Here is an 18,179-nt window from a genome sequence, read left to right as displayed (position 1 = left end):
AACAGAATTAGCATTAATTCTAGCATTAATTAATCAATTAGCATTAATTAATAACAGAATTAGGATGATATTTAAGCATTTCCTACGTGTCAAGCACTGTTCTGAGCAGTGCAGTAGATACAAGTTTCTCAGGTTGGACACAGTCCCTGTTCCACAAGGGGCTTTGTCTAAATCAGAGGGAGGAGGATTTCAGTCCAGTTTTAAAGATGAGGTAGCCGGGGCACAGAGAAAATATGAGTTGCCCAAGGTCACATACCCCAGGTCCTCTGTCTCCCAGACTCACGCTCTTTCCACTAGGCCATGCTGCTTTACTGACTTACTTGTCAGCCTATTGACAGGGAACAAGATGCAGATTCAGTATTCACTTGGTTAAAATGTTGGTTTTGGTTTGCCTATTAGGCTGTATGATTTGGGAGAGATAACAGGTGCTACAGCACAGATATCACAGAGTTGCAAAAGACAGCTACTGCAGCTGAAGGAATGGTCTTTCGAGTCCTGAAGTTAAAGAATAACTGGTACTTTCTTTCCCCTTCCATGAAGCTTCATCTCTCATTTTCTTTCTCTCCTCTTCTCCCTCCACTTTCTCAGAAGCAGCAGGATTTGTGCTAATCTCCCCAGTTCACCATATGGTGTTGAATATAAAGCCCGATGTGGGCAGGGATTGTGTTTATTGCTGAATTGTACTTTCCACGTACAGTGCTCTGCACACAGTAAGAGCTCAATAAATGCGATTGAATTAGCAGACTCATTCCCTGACCATAATGAGCTTACAGTCTAGAGCTGGGGAGATGTAAGGTATGGACAAAAGTATCGCAGATGTGAGTTCCCAGTGTTCAGGTGGCTCAGATGATGGTGGCCAAACATTTTTGCTTCATCAGTCAAGTCACCTGCCTCTGCTCAAACTTGATGGCCAATTTGATAACTAAAGTCCCTCTAAACTGTAATCTCCTTGTGGGTAGGGAATCAATCAATCATATTTGTTGAGTACATACCGTATGCAGAACACTGTACTGGGCACTTGGGAGAGTACACTATAACAAAGGTGTTAGACACCTTCCCAGCCCACAGTGTGTCTCCTAATTCTGTTGTACTCTCCCAAATGCTTAGTGCAATGCTTTGCACTTAGTAAGTGCTCAGTAAATAGCAGTGATTGTCTTGAAGAAGGAAGATCAATTGATCAGTAATATGTATTGAAATCCACCTGTGGGCAGAGCACATTACCAAATGCTTGAGAGAGTCCTAGTTTGTAACTAGCACCTGTGGTGGTGAGTGAAACTTCTGTGAGTGCTGTGAAGCTAACATCGCATGCAGTAAAGAGCATTTCTCTTTCTGGCAACTGTCAGACTCTGCTATGGATCCCCTCTCTCTATCTGGGAAAATGTACATTGGAGAAAGAAGTGTAGACATGGCCAGTTACTTTTTCTGGAAGTAGCTGCTAGCCCCAACAAACAAAAAGTGCCACAGGCCCTGTGACAGGTGGGAGGAGTATTGGGCAAGAAGTCTGGATTTATGTCTTGGCTCTTCCCTGAACTGTGTGAACGAGCCATGTGAGTTTAGTAGGCTAAAAGTTCCCTGAGAGCAAGGATTGTGTCTACCAACCCATAGTAATGTGTTCTCCCAAGCACTTAATACAATGCTCTGCACACAGAAAGTGCTCAGTAAATACCACTGATTAACTGTCGTAATTCTTTTATGGTAGCGTTTCCCCATATATAAAGAGTGTATCAAGTCTCATACCCTACCTAGCCTGTATGAATGGATTATGTTTGTGATTATGTCAGATTATGTACTAAGTAAATCATACCTGAATAAACATAGCCCATTTTGATTTCGGACAGGTTCATTAGAAGAAGATATCCCTCCCTTCAAGGATCTTACAGTTTAGTTAAGGAAACAGACACAAAATAGTTTACAGAGAGGTGGAAGAAGTGTCCGAAAGAGCACTCTTGTGCATATTGTCTTACATGCTACTCAATGTGGAATGAGAAGTAGTAAATGCAAAAGTGCTGAGATTATAGGAGTCATCTCTCCTGGGATGAGGCAAAATGGTTCCGGAAAAGTCTCTTGACGGTGGGATTTCAGAAGAGTTTTTGAAGATGAGCAGAGCTGTGGTCCGGCAAGGCCGAGGCGGTGCCCGGCAAGAGGAAGGATTTACGCCAGGGGTCACAGATGGGAGAATTGAGAACAGGGAGCAAGGAGAATTTGGATAGGGATGTTGGATGCAAGGAGCTGAGCAGAATAATAATAATAATGTTGGTATTTGTTAAGCGCTTACTATGTGCAAAGCACTGTTCTAAGCGCTGGGGTAGATACAAGGTAATCTGGTTGTCCCATGAGGGGCTCACAGTCTTCATCCCCATTTTACAGATGAGGGAACTGAGGCCAGCAGAAGCAACCCGAGGAGGAAGTTGCCGCCGAAGGTCAACTCTGGATCGTAGCTGCCGGCTCCCTGGAGTTTCTGTCGTCCTCGGCTGTCTTTGGCCCCAGAGATCAGCTCGCCCAGAGACTGCATCAGGCAACCGTGTGAAGCAGTATGGTCTCGTGGACAGAACACATGGCTAGGAGCCAGAGGACCTTTGTTTTAAATTTGTTTGCTGTGTGACCTTGGGCAAGTCAATTCATTTCTCTGTGTGTCAGTTTCCTCAACTGTAAAATGGGGATTCAGTACTCTTTCTTGCTCCTACTTAGACTGAGCCCCATTTGGGACAACCCCAGTGCTTGGAACTTTGCTTGATGCAAAATAAGTGCTTTACAAATACTATAATAATAATAGTGGTGATGGAAATTCTGGGAAATTTGTAGCTGGGGCAGCTGTGTGCACCTGCTGCTGTTTATGGCTTCCATCTGCACTTCTGCTCAGCTGTGCATCTAACATATCTGTAAATAGAACTGTAGGATTGCACATTTGTGTATACATCTGAATAGGTGCAAATGTGTTTCTATGTTCCCCTGTGCATACATCTACCATTCATGCCTGTGCCAGCATCTATCTCCATGTCTCTCTCTCTCTCCAAGTGTCTTATCCACTTTTTCTTTTGTCTCCTTATTTTCCTTTCCACACTTGCTTGGATCACTGACTTCTTCCAGTGGCACCGGGCTCCCTGAGCTGCTTCTATAAAGGCCAGTCGAGTCCCCACCCATTGTCCCACCCCAATCCTGCTTGCCTCCAAACACCAGAAGTAGGGAGCACGTGAGAGCCATATGTACCCCTCTGGAGCCTCTCGTTGGGTTGCTGAGGGAATAGAGTGCAATAATCGAAAATCATCAGTCCTGTCCCTCAGTAATATGAAATAAAAATACTAATTATGAAAGGTAAATATGAACATAAATGAGCTGATCATCCGCTTGTGACTTTCTCATCTATGTGCTTACACAGTGCCTATGTCTCAACCCTTCGTTAGGGTTATAAAATCACAGGCTTTGTTTGAAGGCACTCCATTGCTCAGAATAGGTGAAGGAAATAAATGTTCATTATAAAAATTTGGAGTAAAAGGGATCATATTTTTATAGGTCTCAGGGGGATGCCTTATTTCTAAGGGGTTGGGAGTTTCAAGGAATGGAGCGAATAGTCCTAAAATGGGGAAGAAGGAGAAAAAAATAAGGAAGAGTTGGAAAGACAATGATTAAAGAAGAAGGGAAGGGTGACAGATGTAGAGGGAGACAAAAAATACAGAATGTGGGGAAGATGGAGGATGAAGGGCAGACAGAGACTGTTGGGGGATGGGGAAGAGCACCGCAATCACGGTCTCCACGATGGATCCTGAAGGGGAAAAGTGGCTGGAAGGAATCATCTACACTGAAGTTCCTGGGTGAGTGCAACCAAGAGGCTGCCTCTGGAAGTGTGCATTTTACAAGTCAGCTGCCTTCTTTCCTATCCTCCTTTTTCCACTGCAACATCCCAGTTCCACGCTTACTTTCCAAGTATACCTCCTTCATGACCCTCCTGACTCTGACTTATTGCTCAGATATTTCTCCCTGGCTGGACAGGGACCCATGCACTCTCAGAGGGGAGCTTCACGGTCAGTGGGATCTTTCATTCATTCAGTTCATTCAGTCGTATTTATTGAGCCCTTACTGTGTACAGAGAGTACAACAATAAACACACATTCCCTGCCCACAACGAGCTTAGGGTCTAGAGAGGGGGAGACACAGACATCGATACAAATAAATGTTACAGATCTGTACTTAAGTGCTGTGGGGCTGGGAGGGGAAGGAAGAACTTGCACATAGTAAGTGCTCAGTAAATACCTCTGATTGGTACAAGAGACAACTAGATGTAGACGGCTCTGTGCATATTAGGTGTCTAATAAGCACTATTGATTGATTGATTAATGCCTTACAGTGTAGCCCAGCCTGGCCCCAGTGGATTCAGTTCTTTGCTAATCTGATCTAGACAGCAGGGCACAAAGGGATGTGCTAGCCCGGCCATGCTGGGCCAGGCCAATGCAAGGCAATTCTCCAATTCATTCATTCAATCGTATTTATTGAGCGCTTACTGTGTGCAGAGCACTGTACTAAGCGCTTGGGAAGTACAAGTTGGCAACATATAGAGACGGTCCCTACCCAACAGTGGGCTCACAGTCTGGAAGGGGGAGACAGAGAACAAAACAAAACATATTAACAAAATAAAATAAATAGAATAAATATGTACAAATAAATAAATAGAGTAATAAATATGTACAAACATATATACATATATACAGGTGCTGTGGGGAGGGGAAGGAGGTAAGGCTGGGGCGATGGGGAGGGGGACAAGGGGGAGAGGAAGGAGGGGGCTCAATCTGGGTGGTATTTGTTAAGCGCTTATTTTACAGATGAGGTAACTGAGGCTCAGACAAGTGAAGTGACTTGCCCAAGGTCACACAGCAGACATGTGGCGGAGCTGGGATTAGAACCCATGACCTCTGACCCCCAAGCCCGGGCTCTTTCCATTGAGCCATGCTGGTTTTCTAACCAGCTTCCAAGTGATAAGAACTGTTGGATGGTAAACTTCATTTGTTCAGCCATCTTGTGCTTCTCTTTTACCTTCCTGTGTGCTTAGCACAGTGTACTGCGCCCAGTAGGTGCTCAATAAAGCCGTCGCTGAATGAATGACTCGGGACTGGTTCCGAGGGTAGGGATCGTGTCTATCGACTCTTAAACTTTACTCTCCCAAGTGCTTAGTACAATGCTCTGCACCCCGAAAGCCCTCAGTAAATACCAGTGATGGATTTTCACTTGTGAGGAATGCTTCCAAGTGGTAAGAACTGTTGGAGGGTAAACTTCATTTGTTCAGCCGTCTTGTGCTTCTCTTTTACCTTCCTGTGTGCTTAGCACAATAGGTGATCAGTGAAACCGTTACTGAATGAAGGAATGACTCGGGACCGGTTCCGAGGGTAGGGATCCTGTCTATGGACTCTTAGACTTTACTCTCCCAAGTGCTTAGTACAATGCTCTGCACCCCGAAAGCCCTCAGTAAATACCAGTGATTGATTTTCACTTTTGAGGAATGCTTCCAAGTGATAAGAACTGTTGGAGGGTAAACTTCATTTGTTCAGCCGTCTTCAAGGCCTTCCGAAACTGAGCCCCCTCCTTCCTCTCCCCCTCCTCCCCCTCTTCACCCCCTGCCTTACCTCCTTCCCTTCCCCACAGCACCTGTATACATGTTTGTACGTATTTATTACTCTATTTTACTTGTACATATCTATTCTATTTGTTTTATTTTGTTAATATGTTTGGTTTTGTTCTCTGCCTCCCCCTTCTAGATTGTGAGCCCGCTGTTGGGTAGGGACCGTCTCTCTATGTTGCCAACTTGTACTTCCCAAGCGCTTAGTACAGGGCTCTGCACACAGTAAGTGCTCAATAAATACGATTGAATGATTCATTGACTGGTTCTGAGGGTAGGGATCGTGTCTATGGACTCTTAGAACAGCGCTTAGAACAGTGCTTGGCACATAGTAAGCCCTTAGCAAATATCTTACTATTATTAATATTGTATCTCGATCTCATCCATCTCACCACTGAGCCCTCGCCCACGTCCTGCCTCTGGCCTAGAATGCCCCCCACCCCACTCTTCATATCTGACAGACTACCCCTGTTGGTTGGTAAACTTCATTTGTTCAGCCATCTTGTGCTTCTCTTTTTACCTTCCTGTGTGCCTAGCACAGTGTACTGCGACCAGTAGATGCTCAATAAAACCATTGCTGAATGAAGGAATGACTCGGGACCGGTTCCGAGGGTAGGGATCGTGTCTATCGACTCCTAGACTTCACTCTCCCAAGTGCTTAGTACAGTGCTCTGCCCCCCCGAAAGCCCTCAGTAAATACCAGTGATTGATTTTCACTTGTGAGGAATGCTTCCAAGTGATAAGAACTGTTGGAGGGTAAACTTCATTTATTCAGCCGTCTTCAAGGCCCTACTGAGAGCTCACCTCTTCCAGGAGGCCTACCCAGACTGAGCCCCCTCCTTCCTCTCCCCCTCCTCCCCCTCTCCATCCCCCCCTTACCTCCTTCCCTTCCCCACAACACCTGTATATATGTTTGTACGTATTTATTACTCTATTTATTTTACTTGTACATGTCTATTCTATTTATTTTATTCTGTTAATAAGTTTGGTTTTGTTCTCTGCCTCCCCCTTCTAGATTGTGAGCCCGCTGTTGGGTAGGGACTGTCTCTACATGTTGCCGACTTGTACTTCCCAAGCGCTTACTACAGTGCTCTGCACACAGTAAGCGCTCAATAAATACGATTGATTGATTCATTGGTTCTGAGGGTAGGGATCGTGTCTATCGACTCTTAGGCTTCACTCTCCCAAGTGCTTAGCACAATGCTCTGCCCCCCGAAACCCCTCAGTAAATACCAGTGATTGATTCTCACTTTTAGACTGTGAGCCCACTGTTGGGTAGGGACTGTCTCTATATGTTGCCAACTTGTACTTCCCAAGCGCTTAGGACAGTGCTCTGCACATAGTAAGCGCTCAATAAATACGATTGATGATGATGATTCTCACTCGTGAGGAATGCTTCCAAGTGATAAGAACTGCTGGAGGGTGAACTTCATTCGTTCAGCAGTCTTGAGGGTCTCTTTCACCTTCTTGTGTGCTTCCAAGTGATAACTGTCTCCCCCTTTTAGACTGTGTTGGGTAGGGACTGTCTCTCTGTGTTGCCAACTTGTACTTCCCAAGCGCTTAGTCCAGTGCTCTGCACACAGTAAGCGCTCAATAAATACGATTGATTGATTGATTGATTGATTGGTTAGCGCAGTAGGTGCCCAATGAAACCGTTAGTGAATGAAGGAATGGCTCGGGACCGGTTCGCTTCGGGGCGGGTCTCCGGGCGCTCCGCCCCAAGCAGGGCACAAAGGCCCGGAGCTCGGCTCGGCTCTGTACAGGACTCCTCCCTCCCCTCGTCCGTCCATCGGTCCGTCGGTCCCCGCCTCCGTTGCCCCGGAAGAACAGCGGTTTCCCCCGCAGGCCGCAGCCGGAGGAGGCGGAGCCGGACGAAGACAAGAGAAGAGAAGACAAGGGCAGGACCAGTCCCAGTCCCCTCCTTCTAGACTGTGAGCCTGCTGTTGGGTAGGGACCGCCTCTCTACGTTGCCGACTTGGCCTTCCCAAGCGCTCAGCACAGTGCTCTGCACACAGTCAGCGCCCAATCAACAGGATTGAATGAATGAACGACGGCGCCCAGGCCTCTGCTCCTCTGGGCCCGTGTGGAGCCCGCTGTTGGGTAGGGACCGGCTCTATCCGCCGACACCTCGTCCTTCCCATGCCCTGCACGCAGTAAGCGCTCAATAAATAGGCCTGGATGAATACGACTGGTGCCTCCTGGATGAATAAGACCGGTGAGAACGGGCGGGGCGCGGGGTTGGACTTCTAGACAGCAGGGCCCGTCTCTCTGTGTTGCCAATTTGGACTTCCCAAGCGCTTAGTACACACGGTGAGCGCTCAATAAATACGATTGAATGGGTGGATGAATGTTGTCTGCCTCCTCCATGCATTCATTCAATCGTATTTATTGAGCGCTTACTGTGTGCAGAGCACTGGACTAAGCGCTTGGGAAGTACAAGTCGGCAACATGTAGAGGCGGTTCCTACCCGACAGTGGGCTCATAGTCTAGGAGGGGGAGACAGAGAACAAAACTAAAATAAAATAAATGAATAGGTACAAGTAAAATAAATAGAGTGATAAATATGTATAAACATATACACAGGTACTGTTTTTGGTAGTATGTTTGGTTTTGTTCTCTGTCTCCCCCTTTTAGACTGTGAGCCCACTGTTGGGTAGGGACTGGCTCTATATGTTGCCAACTTGTACTTCCCAAGCGCTTAGTACAGTGCTCTGCACACAGTAAGCGCTCAATAAATACGATTGATTGATTGATTGAATGGAAGGAGGTAAGGTGGGGGGGATGGAGGGGGGGAGGGAGGGAGGCTAGTGGCTAGTTGACTACTTTCCCAGGAATGGCATTAAATTGGCCTTTTAAGAAGGGCTTTGAAGATGAGTCGGGCTCCCCTTCTAGACTGTGAGCCCGCTGTTGGGTAGGGACCGTCTCTATATGTTGCCAACTTGGACTTCCCAAGCGCCTAGTACACACGGTAAGCGCTCAGTAAATACAATTGAATGAATGAATGAATGTTGTCTGTCTCCCCCTTCTAGACTGTGAGCCCACTGTTGGGTAGGGACCGTCTCTATATGTTGCCAACTTGGACTTCCCAATCGCTTAGTACACACAGTAAGCGCTCAGTAAATACAATTGAATGAATGAATGAATGCTTTGTTAATATGTTTTGTTGTGTCATCTGTCTCCCCCTTCTAGACGGTGAGCCCGCTGTTGGGTAGGGAGCTTCCCAGACTGAGCCTCCTCCTTCCTCTCATTCATTCATTCAATCGTATTTATTGAGCGCTTACTGTGTGCAGAGCACTGTACTAAGCACTTGGGAAGTACAAGTTGGCAACATGCTCTGCACACAGTAAGTGTTCAATAAATACAATTGATTGATATAGAGACGGTCCCTACTCAACAGTGGGCTCACAGTCTAGAAGGGGGGATGCTCCCCCTCCTCCCCCTCCCCATCCCCCCCGGCTTTACCTCCTTATCCTCCCCACAGCACCTGTATATATGTATATGTTTGTACGTATTTATTACTCTATTTTATTTGTACATATTTATTCTATTTATTTTATTTTGATAATATGTTTTGTCCTCTGTCTCCCCCTTCTAGACTGTGAGCCCGCTGTTGGGTAGGGCCTGTCTCTATATGTTGCCAGCTTGTACTTCCCAAGCGCTTAGTACAGTGCTCTGCACACAGTAAGCGCTTAAGAAATACGATTGAATGAATGAATGACCGTCTCTATATGTTGCCAACTTGTACTTCCCAAGTGCTTAGTACAGTGCTCTGCACACAGTAAGCGCTCAATAAATACGATTGAATGAATGAATTAAATGCCATCATTATTATTATCGATATAAATAAATAGAATTATACACATGCATAAATACATAAGTGCTGTGTGGTAGGGAGATGGGGGAAGAGCAAAGGGAAGGGGAGCTGAGGAAAAGGGGGGCTGAGTCTGGGAAGGAAGGCCTCTTCTGTGAGCCCGCTGTTGGGTAGGGACCGTCCCTCTATGTTGCCGACTTGTACTTCCCAAGCGCTTAGTACAGTGCTCTGCACACAGTAAGCGCTCAATCAATACGATTGAATGAATGAATGAAATGCCATGATTATTATTATTATCGATATAAACAAATAGAATTATGCATAGATGCATAAATACATAAGTGCTATGTGGTAGGGAGAGAGGGGGAAGAACAAAGGGAAGGGGAGCTGAGGAAAAGGGGGGCTGAGTCTGGGAAGGAAGGCCTCTTCCATGAGCCCGCTTTTGTGTAGGGACTGTCTCTATCTGGTGCCGACTTGGACTTCCCAAGTGTTTAGTACAGTGCTCTGCACACAGTAAACGCTCAATAAATATGATTGAATGAATGAAATGCCTGTCTGCGTGTGTGTATGTGTGTGTGTGTGTGTTTGTGTGGGTAGGGGTGTGTGGGGGGAGGCTCTGCCTGCCCTGCTGGGGAAGGCAGCCCGACCGGTCCTGTCCAGTCATTCATTCATTCAGTCGTATTTATTGAGCGCTTACTGTGTGCAGAGCACTGGACTAAGCGCTTGGGAAGTACAAGTTGGCAGCGTATAGAGACGGTCCCTACCCAACAGTGGGCTCACAGTCTAGAAGGGGGAAACAGACAAAAAAAACCATATTAACAAAATAAATAGAATAAATACGTACAAGTAAAATAAGTAAATAGAGAAATATGTACAAACATATATCCATATAGACAGGTGCTGTGGGGAGGGGAAGGAGGTAAGGCGGGGGGATGGGGAGGAAGGGGGAGAGGAAGGAGGGGGCTCAGTCTGGGAAGGCCTGTAATAATAATAATGATGACATTTGTTAAGCACTGTTCTAAGCACTGGGGAGGTTACAAGGTGATCAGGCTGTCCCATGGGGGGCTCACAGTTTTAATCCCCATTTTACAGATGAGGGAACTGAGGCCCAGAGAAGTGAAGTGACTTGCCCAAAGTCACCCAGCTGACGGTTGGCGGAGCTGGGATGAACCCATGACCTCTGACTCCTAAGCCCGGGCTCTTTCCACTGAGTCATACTGCTTCTCATACCCCTTCTAGACTGTGAGCCCATTGTTGGGTAGGGACTGTCTATCTGGTGCCGACTTGGCCTTCCCAATCGTTTAGCACAGTGCTCCGCACACAGTAAGCGCTCAATAAATACGATTGAATGAATGAAATGCCTCTGTGTGTGTGTGTGTGTGTGTGTGCGTGTGTGTGTGTGTGCAGGGGGGGTCCTGCCCGATCATTCATTCATTCATTCAATCGTATTTATTGAGTGCTTACTGTGTGCAGAGCACTGTACTAAGCGCTTGGGAAGTACAAGTTGGCAACATATAGAGACAGTCCCTACCCAACAGCGGGCTCATTCATTCATTCAATCGTATTTAGTGAGCGCTTACTGTGTGCAGAGCACTGTACTAAACACTTGGGTAGGCCAAGTCGGCAACAGATAGAGACGGTCCCTACCCAACAACGGGCTCATTTATTCATTCAATCGTATTCATTCATTCATTCAATCGTATTTCTTGAGCGCTTACTGTGTGCAGAGCACTGTACTAAGCGCTTGGGAAATACAAGTTGGCAACATATAGAGACGGTCCCTACCCAACAGCGGGCTCATTCATTCATTCAATTGTATTTAGTGAGCACTTACTGTGTGCAGAGCACTGTACTAAGCGCTTGGGAAGGCCAAGTCGGCAACATATAGAGACAGTCCCTACCCAACAGCGGGCTCACAGTCTAGAAGGTCCTATGCGGCCTGGGCCCAGGGGAAGCCGGGAGGTGCCTGTGGTGGGCAGGGATCGTCTCTATTTGGTGCCGAATTGTCCTCTCCTAACCGCTTAGTCTGGTGCTGTGCACACGGTAAGCGCTCAGTAAGTACGACCGAATGGAGGAATGAAGGCGGGACGGGCCTGCTGCTTGGTCGCCGCTTCCTGCGTGCCAAGCGCTGCCCTAAGCGCGGGAGGCAGGGGATGGTCGGTCCTTTCTCCCAGATGGCTGTCCTCCCCCGAGCGGAGAGCCTCTCCCAAAGGGTGGGAAGCAGGCCAGGCCGCAGCGGGCAGGGGGGCCACGGCTTCTCCAGAAGCAGCGTGGCTCAGTGGAAAGAGCCCGGGCTTTGGAGTCAGAGGTCATGGGTTCAAATCCCGGCTCTACCACTCGTCAGCTGTGTGACTTTGGACAAGTCACTTCTATGGGCCTCAGTTCCCTCATCTGTAAAATGGGGATGAAGACTGTGAGCCCCACGTGGGACTACCTCATCACCTTGTAACCTCCGCAGCGCTTAGAACGGTGCTTTACACATAGTAAGCGCTTAATAAATGTCATTATTGTTATTATTATTATTCTCCACGGTGCCAGTCGCAGCGTGGGCCCGACCCACAGACAGGGCACGGCATGCCCCACCTCACCCCCCCTCTGCAGGGCAAGGGGCACACCGGGACCGGGGGTAAGGCCAAGGGGACGGCCGGAGGGACGAAGTGGGCACACAATCACCTTGTAACCTCCCCAGCGCTTAGAACAGTGCTTTGCACATAGTAAGTGCTTAATAAATGCCATCATATATGATATTATTGTAACCTCCCCAGCGCTTAGAACAGTGCTTTGCACGTAGTAATTGATCCTCCAGGAGGCCTTCCCAGACTGCCCTCCTCCCCCTCCCCATCCCCCCGCCTTACCTCCTTCCCCTCCCCACAGCACCTGTATATATGTATATGTTTGTGCGTATTTATTACTCTATTATTTTACTTGTCCATATTTATTCTATTCATTTTATTTTATTAATACATTTTGTTTTGTTGCCTGTCTCCCCCTTCTAGACTGTGAGCCTGCTGTTGGGTAGGGACCGTCTCTATATGTTGCCAACTTGGACTTCCCAAGCGCTTAGCACAGTGCTCTGCACAAAGTAAGCGCTCAATAAATATGATTGAATGAATGAGTGAATATACTGTAATATATATGCTATATATGTAGTCTGTATATATATATATATACTGTATATATATACTCTATAGTACACGTGTGTGTGTGTTTGTGTGTATATATATGTTCTATATATATTCTCTCTCTATATATATTCTATATATATATACACACAAGCACACGCACACACGTATATTATAGAGTATATAGTATATACCTACAGTATAGGTAGAGGTATAGTCTATACGAGAGAGGGACCCTTGGAAAACCGGAATGGAATGAGGACGAAGGAGAAATTGGGCTGTTTTGTTTTCCCTGGCCCCAGAATGCTAGCGAGTTGTAGAAACGTGTGGGTAAATGTGAAAACTCAGATGTACCTGTCAGTGTGTGAGGAGAAAGCCGCTGATGTAGGAACCCATCTGTGTTTGGCGAAGGGTGGTCTGTGTGCACATAAAATCTAGTAGGGCGCATCTTCCGGCATCCTACGTTGCATCCCTTCCCTGGGCTGCTCAGACACCAAGGGTGTGGATGATCCGTGTGCACAAAAATCTAGTAGGGTGCCTCTTCCGTCATCCTACACTGCGTCCCTTCCCTGGGCTGCTCAGACACCAGGGTGTCGAATGTCTGCGAACAGAAAATGCCTAAATCAATCCAAGCTTCAGAAAAGCTAATACAGCCGTAACATGATTGGCTTCACAGACTCCGTCTTCTCCTGGTTCTCCTCTTATCTCTCCGGTCGTTCTTTCTCAGTCTCTTTTGCAGGCTCCTCCTCCCCCTCCCATCCTCTTACTGTGGGGGTTCCCCAAGGTTCAGTGCTTGGTCCCCTTCTGTTCTCAATCTACACTCACTCCCTTGGTGACCTCATTCGCTCCCACGGCTTCAACTATCATCTCTACGCTGATGACACCCAGATCTACATCTCTGCCCCTGCTCTCTCCCCCTCCCTCCAGGCTCGCATCTCCTCCTGCCTTCAGGACATCTCCATCTGGATGTCCGCCCGCCACCTAAAGCTCAACATGTCGAAGACTGAGCTCCTTGTCTTCCTTCCCAAACCTTGTCCTCTCCCTGACTTTCCCATCTCTGTTGACGGCACTACCATCCTTCCCGTCTCACAAGCCCGCAACCTTGGTGTCATCCTCGACCCCGCTCTCTCATTCACCCCTCACATCCAAGCCGTCACCAAAACCTGCCGGTCTCAGCCCCGCAACATTGCCAAGATCCGCCCTTTCCTCTCCATCCAAACCGCTACCCTGCTCATTCAAGCTCTCATCCTATCCCGTCTGGACTACTGCACTAGCCTTCTCTCTGATCTCCCATCCTCGTGTCTCTCTCCACTTCAATCCATACTTCATGCTGCTGCCCGGATTATCTTTGTCCAGAAACGCTCTGGACATATTACTCCCCTCCTCAAAAACCTCCAATGGCTACCGATCAATCTGCGCATCAGGCAGAAACTCCTCACCCTGGGCTTCAAGGCTGTCCATCCCCTCGCCCCCTCCTACCTCACCTCCCTTCTCTCCTTCTCCAGCCCAGCCCAAACCTTCCACTCCTCTGCCGCTAATCTCCTCACTGTGCCTCGTTCTCGCCTGTCCCGCCGTCGACCCCCGGGCCTGGAATACCCTCCCTCTGCCTATCCGCCAAGCTGGCTCTCTTCCTCCCTTCAAGGCCCTGCTGAGAGCTCACCTCCTCCAGGAGGCCTTCCCAGACTGAGCCCCTTCTTTCCTCTCCCCCTTGTCCCCCTCTCCATCCCCCGTCTTACCTCCTTCCCTTCCCCACAGCACCTGTATATATGTATATACGGTTGCACATATTTATTACTCTATTTATTTATTTATTTATTTATTTATTTTACTTGTACATTTCTATCCTACTTATTTTATTTTGTTGGTATGTTTGGTTCTGTTCTCTGTCTCCCCCTTTTAGACTGTGAGCCCACTGTTGGGTAGGGACTGTCTCTATGTGATGCCAATTTGTACTTCCCAAGCGCTTAGTACAGTGCTCTGCACATAGTAAGCGCTCAATAAATGCGATTGATTGATTGATTGATTGGGGCAGAGCCCAGGGCAGGTTTAAAAGCTATTTGCAGAATTTACAGGACACCTGGTAATTCACAAAAACAAAAAACCCTGACATTATAGTGCTGTACGTTAGACCCCATCGGTGGCATTTTTTGGGTATTCATTCATTCATTCAATCAATCATATTGAGCACTTACTGTGTGCAGAGCACTGTACTAAGAGCTTGGGAAGTACAAGTTGGCAACATATAGAGACGGTCCCTATCCAACAATGGGCTCCCAGTCTAGAAGGGAGAGACAGGCAACAAAACAAAACATATTAACAAAGTAAAATAAATAGAATAGTAAATATGTACAAGTAAAAGAGTAATAAATCTGTACAAACGTATGTACAGGTGCTGTGGGGCGGGGAAGGAGGTAGGGCGGGGGGATGGGGAGGGGAAGGGGAAGGAAGGGGCTCAGTCTGGGAAGGCCTCCTGGAGGAGGTGAGCTCTCAGTAGGGCCTTGAAAGGAGGAAGAGAGCTAGCTTGGCGGATGTGTGGAGGGAGGGCATTCCAGGCCAGGGGGAGGACGTGGGCCGGGGGTCGACGGCGAGACAGGCGAGAACGGGACACAGTGAGGAGGTTAGCGGCAGAGGAGCGGAGAGTGCGGGCTGGGCTGGAGAAGGAAAGGCGGGAGGTGAGGTAGGAGGGGGCGAGGTGATGGACAGCCTTGAAGCCGACAGTGAGGAGTTTTTGCCTGACGCGTAGGTTGACTGGAAGCCACTGGAGATTTTTGAGGAGTGAAGTAACATGCCCAGAGCGTTTGTGCACAAAGATGATCCGGGCAGCTGCGTGAAGTATAGACTGAAGTGGGGAGAGACAGGAGGATGGGAGATCAGAGGGGAGGCTGATGCATTAATCCAGTCGGGATAGGATTAGGGATTGAGCCAGCAGGGTAGCAGTTTGGATGGAGAGGAAAGGACGGATCTTGGCGATGTTGCGGAGGTGAGACTTGCATTTTTTGGTGATGGATTGGATGTGAGGGGTGAATGAGAGAGCAGAGTCGAGGATGACACCAAGGTTGCGGGCTTGTGAGACGGGAGGATGGTAGTGCTGTGTACAGTGATGGGAAAGGCAGGGAGAGGGCAGGGTTTTGGAGGGAAGATAAGGAGTACAGTGTTGGATATATTGAGTTTTAGATGGCGGGCGGACGACATCCAGATGAAGATGTCTTGAAAGCAGGAGGAGACAAGAGGCCTGAAGGGATGGAGAGAGAGCAGGGGCAGAGATGTAGATTTAGGTGTCATCGGCGTAGATAATTTACTGTACTGAGCACTTGGAAGAGTCCAGTACCATAGAATTGGTAGATACGATCCCTGCCCACTAGGAGAGCCAAGATCCAGATTACAGATGCAGGTGATAGCTTCACTTCTTGGCAGTCTATCAGTGGTACTTATGGGGTGCTTACTTTGTGCAGGGGAATGTAAGCAGAGCATATCCTGTTCATCTTCTGTTAAGGCGTTATTGGGTGGGGGCAGGGAAAAGGTTGGGGGAGGGGGAGCACCGCAGGACTGAAAAAAGAGGCAGTCTGCTCCCAACAGTTCCCAAGTGCTGGTTATCCATCCCCTGAGACTGACTCTTTACCAATATATTCTGGAGTCTAGGTGCCACTTCCTTCCACTCTCTAGCCGAGAAGGCCTCAAGGTGTAAGCTCCTTGTGGGCAGGGATTTTGCCTACCACCTCTGTCATACTGTACATTCACCAGTGCACTTAAAAATTGCTCTAGTAAACCCTCAGATACTATTGAATGATTGCTAATAGTCTTTGAGCCCCGCCTTCCTCTCATCATCCCTCTTACCCTTCCCCGCACCCAAGATATTATTAAACCCTTGCCTCCTTTTTGTCCCTATACTGAAATTGAAAAGTTAGCACCTCTGGCAAGAAATTGAGGTACGAAGCTCATATATGGTCAAAGTGCAGCGGCTGTGTGTGTGTGTGTGTGTGTGTGTGTGTGTGTGTGTGTGTGTGTGTGTGTGTGTTAGCAGGCTGTGTTCGGAATTCCTCCCTAGGCGATTCTTTGGTCAAAGTGAGCCCACTGTTTGGTAGGGACTGTCTGTATATGTTGCCAACTTGTACTTCCCAAGCGCTTAGTACAGTGCTCTGCACACAGTAAGCACTCAATAAATACGATTGACGATGATGATGAAAAACCCCAGCACTGATGCACGGCCCCAGCAGACCGTCTGCTCTCGAGCCACTTCTCACCCTACTCCCAACTGCCCTGAGGTGTGAGGCAGATTTTTGCGGGGAGGAATTAGATCCCGAACGCCGTCCAGAAAGGGTAGGCTTGGTTTGGATCATCTCCCAGGGGAAAGAGCTTGGGCCTGGGAATCAGAGGACCTGGTTTCTAATCCTGACATTGCCGCTTGTCTGCCGTGTGACTTTGGGCAAGTCACTTCATTTCCCTGCGCCTCAGTTTCCTCATCTGCAAAATGGGGATTCGATACCTGCTTTCACTCCTACTTAAACTGCGAGCTCCAAGTAGGACCTTATTCTCTTGTATTGACCCTAGTGCATGATACAGTACTTGGCACATAGTAAGCGCTTAGCAAAAACCTTAATTATTTTAAGAGTGATGCCGAAGAGGTTTCTCTTGAAGTGGGCAGGCATCGGGGCAGACTGAGATTCATCACTGATCAGTCAGTTCCCTGGCTGGCTCGTCTTCTCCCACCTCCGGTTCACTTGGGTTCCAGGATCTCCGGCCCTCTTACCTCTCACCTGCGTTAAGGTAGGCCTGTCTTTTGAGGATGTGGGTTCTAATCCCGGCCACTTGTCTGCTGTGTGACCTTGGGCAAGTCACTTCTCTGTGCCTCAGTTACCTCAGCTGTAAAATGGGGATTAAGACTGTGAGCCCCACGTGGGACAACCTGAGTAACTTATATCTACCACAGTGCTTAGAACAGTGCTTGGCACATAGTAAGCCCTTAACAAATACCATCATCATCAACTTTTCTATTCTCTCTTGTTCTTCCCTTACTACTTGTACTTCTCAAGCGCTTAGTACAGTGCTCTGCACACAGTAAGCGCTCAATAAATAAGATTGAATGAATGAATAGGAGGAAAGGTTATTGTACTTGAAAGTTTTTTCACTTCTTTCTGACAACTTGGTTTCTGTTTCTTGTCCAGACAATGGAGAGCAATTTTCAGCTGAGCACTTAACTGGTAGAACTGCACTTTGCTGTACAGTGTGCCCCTGTGATTCTCTATCTCTCTAAAAGGTTCACCTCCATATAATTTTAGACATAATTGTGAGCTCCCTCTAGACTGTAAGCTTTTCATAGGCAGGGAATGTATCTGCTAATTCTTTTGTATTGTACTCTTCCAAGCGCTTAATACAGAGCTGTGCAAAAAGTAAGCACTCAGTGTATACCAACGGATTGATTGATAACTGTTAAATCAACGCTCTATCTCTTTGTCTTCTCCTATTCCCTTGGAGGCCTGCAAAATTGGAAGTACTCTACAGCACTGCTTATTTACAGAATTACTCTACTAGCCTAGGAATATGTAAGGAAGTTGTCTCCCTTTCCCATTTCAGGGGAAGTTTAGTCTGTATCTTATCTAATAAATATGCTGACAACTCTCAGCAAACTGAATGAGAATACAGT

General features: G+C 47.6%; 1 protein-coding gene across 2 annotated transcripts in view; it reads left to right on the top strand.

The window, feature by feature from the left end:
* The first annotated feature begins 7,668 nt into the window (after window positions 1–7,668).
* Window positions 7,669–18,179, top strand: part of USP33 (ubiquitin specific peptidase 33) — a 97,477-nt gene continuing 86,966 nt past the window's right edge. The window contains exon 1 of one of the 2 annotated variants that reach the window (XM_038745200.1): window positions 7,669–7,820. The gene's annotated coding sequence lies outside the window, so the exon portion shown is untranslated. The remainder of the gene's footprint in view (window positions 7,821–18,179) is intronic. The other variant, XM_038745201.1, reaches the window with a different exon arrangement.

The sequence above is a fragment of the Tachyglossus aculeatus genome, chromosome 4 (genome assembly GCF_015852505.1).
Source record: "Tachyglossus aculeatus isolate mTacAcu1 chromosome 4, mTacAcu1.pri, whole genome shotgun sequence".
In the NCBI taxonomy this organism is placed as follows: Eukaryota; Metazoa; Chordata; class Mammalia; order Monotremata; family Tachyglossidae; genus Tachyglossus; species Tachyglossus aculeatus.
This window is presented reverse-complemented; position numbering and strand designations above follow the sequence as displayed.